Source organism: Tursiops truncatus, chromosome 2, assembly GCF_011762595.2.
Source record: "Tursiops truncatus isolate mTurTru1 chromosome 2, mTurTru1.mat.Y, whole genome shotgun sequence".
Taxonomy (NCBI): domain Eukaryota; kingdom Metazoa; phylum Chordata; class Mammalia; order Artiodactyla; family Delphinidae; genus Tursiops; species Tursiops truncatus.
In genome coordinates this window covers 127,133,881-127,142,763 of record NC_047035.1, presented here as the reverse complement: position 1 = coordinate 127,142,763, position 8,883 = coordinate 127,133,881, and the positions used below count along the sequence as shown (strand labels likewise).

Genomic DNA, 8,883 nt, shown 5'->3' with positions numbered 1-8,883 from the left:
TTTCTTCTAGGTTGTCCAAATTGTTAGCATATAGTGGTTCATAGTAAGCTCTTATGATCCTTTGTATTTCTGTGGTATCAGTTGTAACTTCTCTTTCATTTCTGATTTTATTTGAGTCTTCAGTATTGCCTCTATGCTTCCTTTATATTTTTACCACCTGTGTAGGCATTCCTAAACACTATAGTTTATTTTTTTACCAGTTTTTAAACCTACAATATGTATGCTCTTATGCCTGAATTCTTTCACTCAACATGTAATTGTGTGTAGCTATAATTTATTCATGTTTGTTGCTGTATAGTATTCCATTGTATGAATAGATCATCATTTATTATCCATTATAGTTAATGGACATTTAGGATGTGTCCCAAAAACAACTGATTTTTAAGGCACAAAAATATACATCAGTGCACTGGAAGAGACCACTAGGATAGTTATTCTCAAAACTCCTTTACACGTTTAAAACTTATTGAGGACCCCAAAGCAATTTTGTTTATGTAGGTTTTATCTATCAATATTTACTATATTAAAAATTAAAACAAAGAAATGTTTAAATATTTATTAGTTCATTTTAAAATAACCATAATTAAACCCATTACATGTTAATATAAAAATATATTTATATTTTTGAAAGAAAAACTATATTTCCAAAAAAAATAGTGAGAAGAGGGGCATCGTTTTATATTTTGCAAATCTCTTTAAAATCTAGTTTCAAAGAAGACAGCTGTATCATTGGGTCTGCTTCTGTATTTAGTCTGTTGCTACATGTTGTTTGGTTGAAGTATGTGAAGAAAATCCAGCCTCACACAGATATATAATTGGGAAAAGGAGGATCTTGCAGAATCTCTGAGAGTCTTGGGAATTTCCAAGGGTCCTCGGATCATCCTTCACAAAAGGCTGATTTAGAAGATGCTCTAGGAAGGTAAATGCAATTCTTAAAGATTGTACGGAGGAAGGCCAGGTGCATTTTGGCAGTCCTTATGATTCAAATGCTCTGGCTTAAGGTACCTCTTCTCCCTTAGCAAGCCTCCTACTTTGTACCTCTGCAAAAATAAAATGAATAGTAAATTCACACAGATAGACAGGCAGGAGCAGCGGGGAGGGATGTACATCATCTCACTTGTTGATCAGGCTCTGCCGTATCTCAATCCCAATTTAAATTCAGTTAGAGCATCTTCTCCAAGGGCATTTTGTGCCGCTTGTACAGAAAACACGTAATACTTTTGTAATAAGAAAATGTGTTATCTTCTAGAAGAAAATAAAAGGAGGAGGGGGAGAGACAGAATATCCAGAAACTTCCCCCACTTTTCTCCTGGACAGTGGGATCCCCAAGGCAGAGAACAAGAGGGTGGCTGGGAGGGAAGAGCAGATTAGAAAAGAACAACCGAGCAGCCGAGAAGCCCAAGGCTCTGCTCACAGATGAGAAATGCACATGATACATGTCAGAATTGATTTCCTGTTCTGAAGTAAAGAGGAAGGTATTTTTCTGAGTTCATATGTCCCCATTCATGGGACTGAAATGCAAACCTAGAGTGCCAGGAATAGAAACAATGGGCAAGAAGCACGCATTAAGACCCTTCGACAGAGACCCCCAGTGCTGCCTCCCTTTACACACGACTCAGTGTCTCAGTTCCTGCTTGAGTAAGTCTAGTAATAACCCCCAAGATCCCAAAGCCATCCAGGAACTCAGATAAAGAAACCAGCCGCAGAGTAGAACCACATCAAAGCACAAAAGGTGGGTCCTCGCTAATGAACAGCAGCCGGTTTGACAGCCTGGGCTGCTGGCCAAGCTCATTTGTTTCCAGGCCTTCGCTTGCCAACTGAAGTGGTTGAAAATTAATAGGTCCCCAAAATATTTCTTTGGATACATAATGTAAGAGCTGCCAACTCTGGCCACTTCGACTGATGTTAGAAGAAGCAAAGTTAAAATGGTAATGAAAAGGAAGTACCAGGTACCATAAAGCAGCACTCCAAGTGGAAGGCATCCCAAAAGGACAGCAAGTGTAGTTGCTGCATTCACCGAGAGGAACGTACATTCTAAATTCAGCTTCTGATCTCAAGTGTCAGCAGGCTGCTGCTGAGAGCGTGAGAAGGGAAGCCTTCTTCTACTACCATAAATAATAAATAAGGGTTCAAATTTACGAGACTTTTCACTTAAAACAAGCCCCGTAGTATATACTAACCTGCCTTGAGGGGAATGATAGAAAGTCGATTTTAACTGAAACAGAGGATAAAGGGTGAAACACAATAATGGAAAAAAAGTCCTGGAACCCTGAGAAAATGTAATTCTTTTCAAAGCGTTCAAAACCTCTTTTTAAAAGTAGACTGTTTGAAGCAAATCAGTAGCTGCACTTCCTCTCAGATTAGATATCTTCTCATTGCACACCTACTATCAAACTGCTATTTAACAACTTAAGAATCTTTGGATTTGCCCCAGCCTGTGATTCAACCCTGGAGACAAGTCTGTGCAGTTAATAAGCATCAGATCCCCAGGTGGTGGAGCCCAGGAAGCTCAGTGCCCATGCTTTACCTACATGATCACATTCTGCTCTCACAACAACCCAGAGACATGGGTATCTTTATCTCCATTTTCCCCATGAAGAAACTGAATTTCAGAAGTGAAGTAACTTGCACTGCACTCGTACATATAGACACAGTCTCAAACACACCACTCTTGGGAATCAAAACTCAATATGACTTTGAATTCTGTGAGTGTGAGTGTGTGTGTTTGTGTATGTGCGTGTGTGATGGGGAGGGTGACAGAAGGTGATGAAGACGTCTAGAGCTACTTCTATGACTTGAGAATTCTCTGTAAGCTAAGTTCAGGAAGTGGTTGCAAAAAAATCACTTTTATGTTTACAGAAAAACCCAAGGAGGAATTCAGTTTGGGGACTAAGTTATCATTAAGGGAAAATTCTGAGAGCCTAAAGACAGGCAGAATTGATAACTGGGGGCTGCAGGTTATATTCACACTTCAGTGGCTCCATCCCTAAAAACATTGCACATGTCAGCCATCTTCAGAGACATGTGGTCACAGGAATCTCAAATTGTAAGAGAATGTCTCCACAAAAAACTTATACCCATCTCAGAATATCTGGGATGTGGTTTCTTCCCACTAACCGGTCATGACTTACAAGATCCAATACAAACATTTGTGTGTCAGCAACACCAGCCGCCTGTATTGGTCAAGGTTAGTAACACTAGCTGATGTAACAAACAGGCCTCACTGGTGTGACAGACCAGTATAAGTTAGGCGGCTCCATTCCAAGACACGTCTTGGATACCTTTTACTCTGTGGCTCTGCCATTGATAATGGGACTTCTTAAAGTCCCTCTAAGACTTTAGATCCTCCACAGTCTGGGTCCTCATCACACAGGAATTTTTATTGTCCAGAACTGAAAGCAGCAGGAATCATTTCTGCCCACATCCCTGGACTGAACTCGCTGTGCCATCCAATACAAGGGAGGCCTGGGAAAGCACAGTTTAGTTGTGTGTCCAGGAAGGAGTAGAAAACTAGATGTGTGAATTCAAGCAGCTCAGGCAACAGTCCCTGTCATTCCTGGGGTTGCAGCACAGGAATGTGTGCAGGGTGGGGGTGGGGAGGGCAGGGAGCCAGTGTGGAGGCAGAGATGGGAGAAGGAAAAAGGTTCCACGGAATTCAGGCCCAGCTCTGCCTCAAAGGAGTAACTTTGAGACCCAGATGTCAAACCTCTTGCAACCTCAGTTTCCCCATATGTGACTTAAGGCTAAAAATAACTAGCTCAAGTTGTTATGAGGACCGATTAAAGCGATGCATGGAAATGCAGGCTTTAAATGATGAAAGACCGAATACCGGACCCTTCAGCCAGGAAAGGACTTTGATGTCATCCAGCAAGTGTCAGGGAGCTGAAGGTTCCTGCCGGGGGAAGAACGGTTTTCAGCAAGCACCGGCCTGAGAGCTGTTCCCTGTCCAAATCCAGGAGGGCCTTGTCGGCACACACCCCGGCACCCCAGTCCCCCCACAGAGCCAGCCCATCACAAAGAGAGTCAAGGCAGAGGCATGGCACCCTGAGAAGGAAACCCAACCCCAGATAATAAGCAACTACAGTGGATCTTTCACAGAGATGCCTGGAAGGTGGGCGACATCCTCTGGCTCAGCTTTGCCTGCATCCAAACAGCAGCATGCTAGGAACAAGAGAATCGGCCATGCAGAAATCCGGTCCTCTCTGTCTAGACAGTGACCTTTGGATATTGACAGGGTGAAGGATTGAGGATTTTTTTTTCTATTAGTCCTAAAAGCATTGATACAACTATACCTCCTGTTCAACTCAGAATCCAGAGTGAAGGGAACTGATCAGGGCCCTGGAGGCAGCTGTGATACACCAAGGGTGACTGGAGAGACCCAGAGGGGACAAAAAGAGCCACATCCCTCAGCCACACACCAGAGGAAGCCATCAGCACCTCCTCCATTCTTCCTGTGCCCAGAGAATGCACCCCTGCGGGCCCAGCTCTTCCTCTCAGGGAAGATTCACACTGAGTCATCCCAAATGGCATCACCATGCTGCCCATGATTGGATTTCTTTTGGCTCTATGCCTGAAATCAGCAAAATGATTTTATTCTAAATCAAAAATTCATGACTTGGGGCTTGATCAGTTAAGATGCCTGATGGCAGGGCCTTCTCCTTCCCATTTGCCCAAGGAAATCACAAAGAAGCCAGGCTCCTTCTAGTTCCACCACCCTTAGGACAGAAACTTCATCCCTATGGTGACAAAATGGCTACCAACTTCCAGCCCTTCCATTGCTATTCCAGACAGGGAAAAGAGCAGAAGAGGAGGGCGAAAGGCACATGCTAGTCAACTAACTGATTTTGTCCCTTTTTATCAAGAAAAACAACTTTCCCAGAAGCCCCATCCAGTATATTTCCTTTTTTTTTTTTTTAATTTTTATAGGAGTACAGTTGATTTACAATGTTGTGTTCAGTATATTTCCTCTTGAGTTTCTTTAGCCGGAAGCATGCACACAGCCACCCCCAACTGCCAGACTGCCTGGCAATTCCCTTCTTTGGTCTGTACACTGTCCACCTGAAAAAAAATTTGTTAGGAAAGAAGAAGGGAAATAGGTAAGCAGCCAGTAGTATTGACCGCAGGTTGTATCCAAAAGGCCCACAGAACTTCACTTTGGGAAAAAAAATTAAATCTAGAGTTGGGACTAAAGTGGGTACAATGCCCTGTTCAGCGTCCTCTGACGGTTCATCTCCACCAAGGCCCAAATGCCCGGGACAAGACTATTGACTCATCAGCCACCTGACTCCCTCAAATAGCACAAAATGTGTGCATTTCCACATAATTACTGACTTCCTCAACAGATTTAGTGTCTAAGTTTATCTTCACTTTAATCCAATTTCATACTTGGAACAGAGGGATTCCAGCAGCAGGTCTTTCTTAACCTTCTGATATCATTAATTATTGCTACACTGGGAGTTACTACATGGAACAAGCAGGTTTTTAAATAGAAATCATTTGCCTCTCAGCAGGGAGACTCACGGATTTATTTCCGAATCCTCAAACTGCTGCCCTTGAGTAATCAGTTTCATGGTGATCTCCCTGTACTCACCTCTGTGCAGGGTAAACCCTTCCTCTTTGGCTTCCAGATCAGACCAATTTGCCACCTGTAGCGGGAGGCGTCCATTTCCTCGTTTAATTGTTGAATAGGGTTTTCTAGAAGGAAAGACCAGCCTTTCCCTGAGCTCTGGGCATTTGGTCATGCTTCCTGGTGATTTTCTGCTGAAGGAAATCCCCTAACTCATTAAAAAACAAAAAGATAGATTAATTGACCAGTTCAGTAACAAGTCGCTCCAGGACCCAATAAACCTGGCAAAGAATACATTCCAGTTACAACTGTGCTCAGCGGGAACCCAGTGGGTAAGCCGGCGTAATCTTTCTCCAGCACAGAGGAATTTTTACATTTTCTTCTCCATTCATGTCACTCTTTTGCCTAAGTGTGGGCCTCGGGTCCATCTGTGGTTCTCCCATCCTGTCACTCTACCTGCTGCTGTGACCCAGAGTGGATGCAAATGATTCTGAAACCAAAGGGGGTCTCCGAAAGGGTCACTGCAGGCCTGAGTTTGCAGGAGCCCTTGCAGTGGGGCATTGGGGCTGAGGAGGGACCGTCGCCCCTGCAGCACAGACATCTGGGAAGCTGTCGGGGTCCTGGCTGGCGGTGCAGCTGCAGCCCACCCTCCCCAGCAGGAGAAGGTCAGCAGGAAACAGGGACTTTGGTAACTAGCCTGATTGAGAAAGCAGGCAGAGTGGGAGCTAATGGCCTTGCTGGGAGCGTCCGCGGAGGCTGCTTCTTCATGGTGTTGCTCCCTTTAGGATGTGCTCCCTATCACTTGGGAACCTTGGACACCATAAAAACATTGCCCCTGAAAGTGCACCAAGTAAAGAGTGTAAGAGATTTCACGCAAGACCAGGTTCTAAATCAAGTCAACAAATGTTTATTAAGCATCTCTTATGTGTCAGCTCTGAACCTAGAATTCATGGGTTGTCAGCAACTCAGTAAGGCCCTTGCCTGCCTCTACAAATAAAATACGATGTAGAAATAAAATTTAAAGGACAGCTAGGCATTCTAAATTCAGTCTATCTTTCCTTAGCTGTTTTCCCTCAGCTTTTTTTTCCCATTCCAACTTCCCTGCGCTAGTCTCACTTACTTCTCATGTAGGCCAAGAAAAGAGCTGGCCCAGCAGTGAAGGAAGGAAATGGCTTGTTTTTTCACATGAGAAAGGGCAGAGCAAACATCTTGGTCCGTACATGGACTTGGGCATAGGTGCTCCTGTTTCTGGAAACACACAGCTCACAGCCCTTCCTTGGCCCCCAGCTATGTGTCTCTAAGTCTGCCCTTGCTGTAGCTCACAAGTTCCTCGAGGCCACTGAGCAATTCTAATTTATGTCAATATTTCCAGTGATTGGCACAATGTCCAGAGCTGGTAGGTACTAAATCAGGGTTTCTCAACCTCAGCACTGTAGACATTTGGGGCCAGATAATTCTCTGCTGTGGGCTGTCCTGTGCACCATAGGCTGTTTAGCAGCACCCCTGGCCTCTAGCCAGTAGATGCCATGCCAGGAGTACCGTCACCATGGTTCTGACAAGAAAGATGTCTCACTCTGGACATCTTGTCTGGTTGGGAAACCACTGAATGAAATGAATGTTTGTTAAATCAACTAAATAAACGGTTGCTGCAGTGTCTGAGACTGTAGCTGCACCAATATTGCTTTTGAATTCTAAGCTCCAATAATGTTTAGCCTCACAATCTTCACAGAAGTAAGACCCCAGGGTTGGTGGGTGGGGGTGATTTACTCTTTGTGGTCTATGGATCACAGAGTATTCAAGAGTTAAATGAAGTTCCCCTGCCACAGTGTTGATGCTACAGCCCATGAGTTGCTTATCTCAGAGACAGAGCCATCAGTGGCACTAGTGCACTTCCCCTATGGAAGATCCCTTGGGCTGAAGTCCACAGTCCTCAGTCCTTGCAAATTCTTCCATGATCTCGGGTCCCTGTGTCCTCGCCAGCCTCATGCCCCACCCCCTCCCACGGGCCCCTCACCTGCCAGACGCCGAGCCAACGTGCCAGCGTTCCCCAAGTAGGCTCTGTCCTTCCTCCTTCCGCCTGGACCATCTGGGCTCCTCACACCCTGCAGGATGCCTCTGTGGACATTCAGCCATGGACTCAGAGCTCACTACCGCCCCCCTTAGGCAGGGCAAATACCTCTCCCAAACCCCCACCTGCTGCTTTGCTGCAAATGCTGGCTGCCCTGCTCCAGCCCAGAACTAGGAACACACGTGCTCCATGAAGGACTTCATTCATGGGTTAAAGCGTGAATCGCAGCTGCTGTGTCCTCTTCGACCCGACGTTGCACTGAGTGACGGACTCTCCCCGTGCTCCGAGGCAGTAACACAAAGTTAACTCGGTTTTTTGGCATCATTTAGGGGGGGAAAAAAGTTGATTAACTGAATTTGGGGGGTTTTTTCTACTGGTTATCTGGGCACTGTGGATACACCATCAGAATTCTTGGTTCTTGGGACCTTACAATGGTATTCTAAGCATGCTATAGAGATTCAAAAATTACACACTGCAGTGGGAGGTGTTTAAAAAAACACGCACACATTAGTAAAATTGGATCTGCAGCACCAAGTGTTAGCAATGGTTTAAAATATTAATGCGTGTTGGATGCCAAGTTATTTTGAAGGCTCAACCAGACTTCTATTTGGCAGGAACAATTTCGCATAGGCAATTAGATACACGTGCAAATATTTAACTATAAATTGCTGCTTATACCATTGAAATATAGTGGTTCATCAGCTGGCCACCTGGTTAGCAGGGACAATTAAGGATTTGCCCAGATGACAACAAAATCTCCCCACCTTCTAAAATCCTGCCACCTTTGCAGCATGCTAGGAATACAAACAGTTGCTCTCATTGTAGGGGGAAGGTGAGAAAGGTTAAAAGATACCTCAGAATTCTAAATTCTCAGTGGAGTCCAAAGGGCTGGAGATATGCCAGCTGTATATGCGTATCTCTAAGTCACATGTCATGTCTCCTAAAAGATCATGAATCACTGAGTTGGCTAAACACACTCAAACTCATTCTTCGGTTTGGGTGGATTTTAAACAATTGCACATATTCAAAAAACTAATTAGCATATGGAAGATCAACTTCCATCATCATATATATTAAATAGTAAGTGTTAATGTGTATATAAACACACACAGGAATGTGGAAGACATATCTGTGGAAGATACTTCTATGGAAATGTGTAAGGAAACTGGAATTTTCTCTGATGTTACCACTTATCCTGAAGAACCACATGACAGGAAATCCAGCGTAGCATGCAGGAACAAGAGCTGGA

General features: G+C 44.3%; 1 long non-coding RNA gene across 1 annotated transcript in view; it reads right to left on the bottom strand.

Annotated features, from left to right (window-relative positions):
- Nucleotides 1-557: 557 nt before the first annotated feature.
- LOC141278052 (uncharacterized) overlaps nucleotides 558-8,883 on the bottom strand; it is a 45,603-nt gene continuing 37,277 nt past the window's right edge. Inside the window, exon 3 of the long non-coding RNA XR_012330259.1 lies at nucleotides 558-1,040. This is a non-coding gene — a long non-coding RNA (uncharacterized lncRNA). The remainder of the gene's footprint in view (nucleotides 1,041-8,883) is intronic.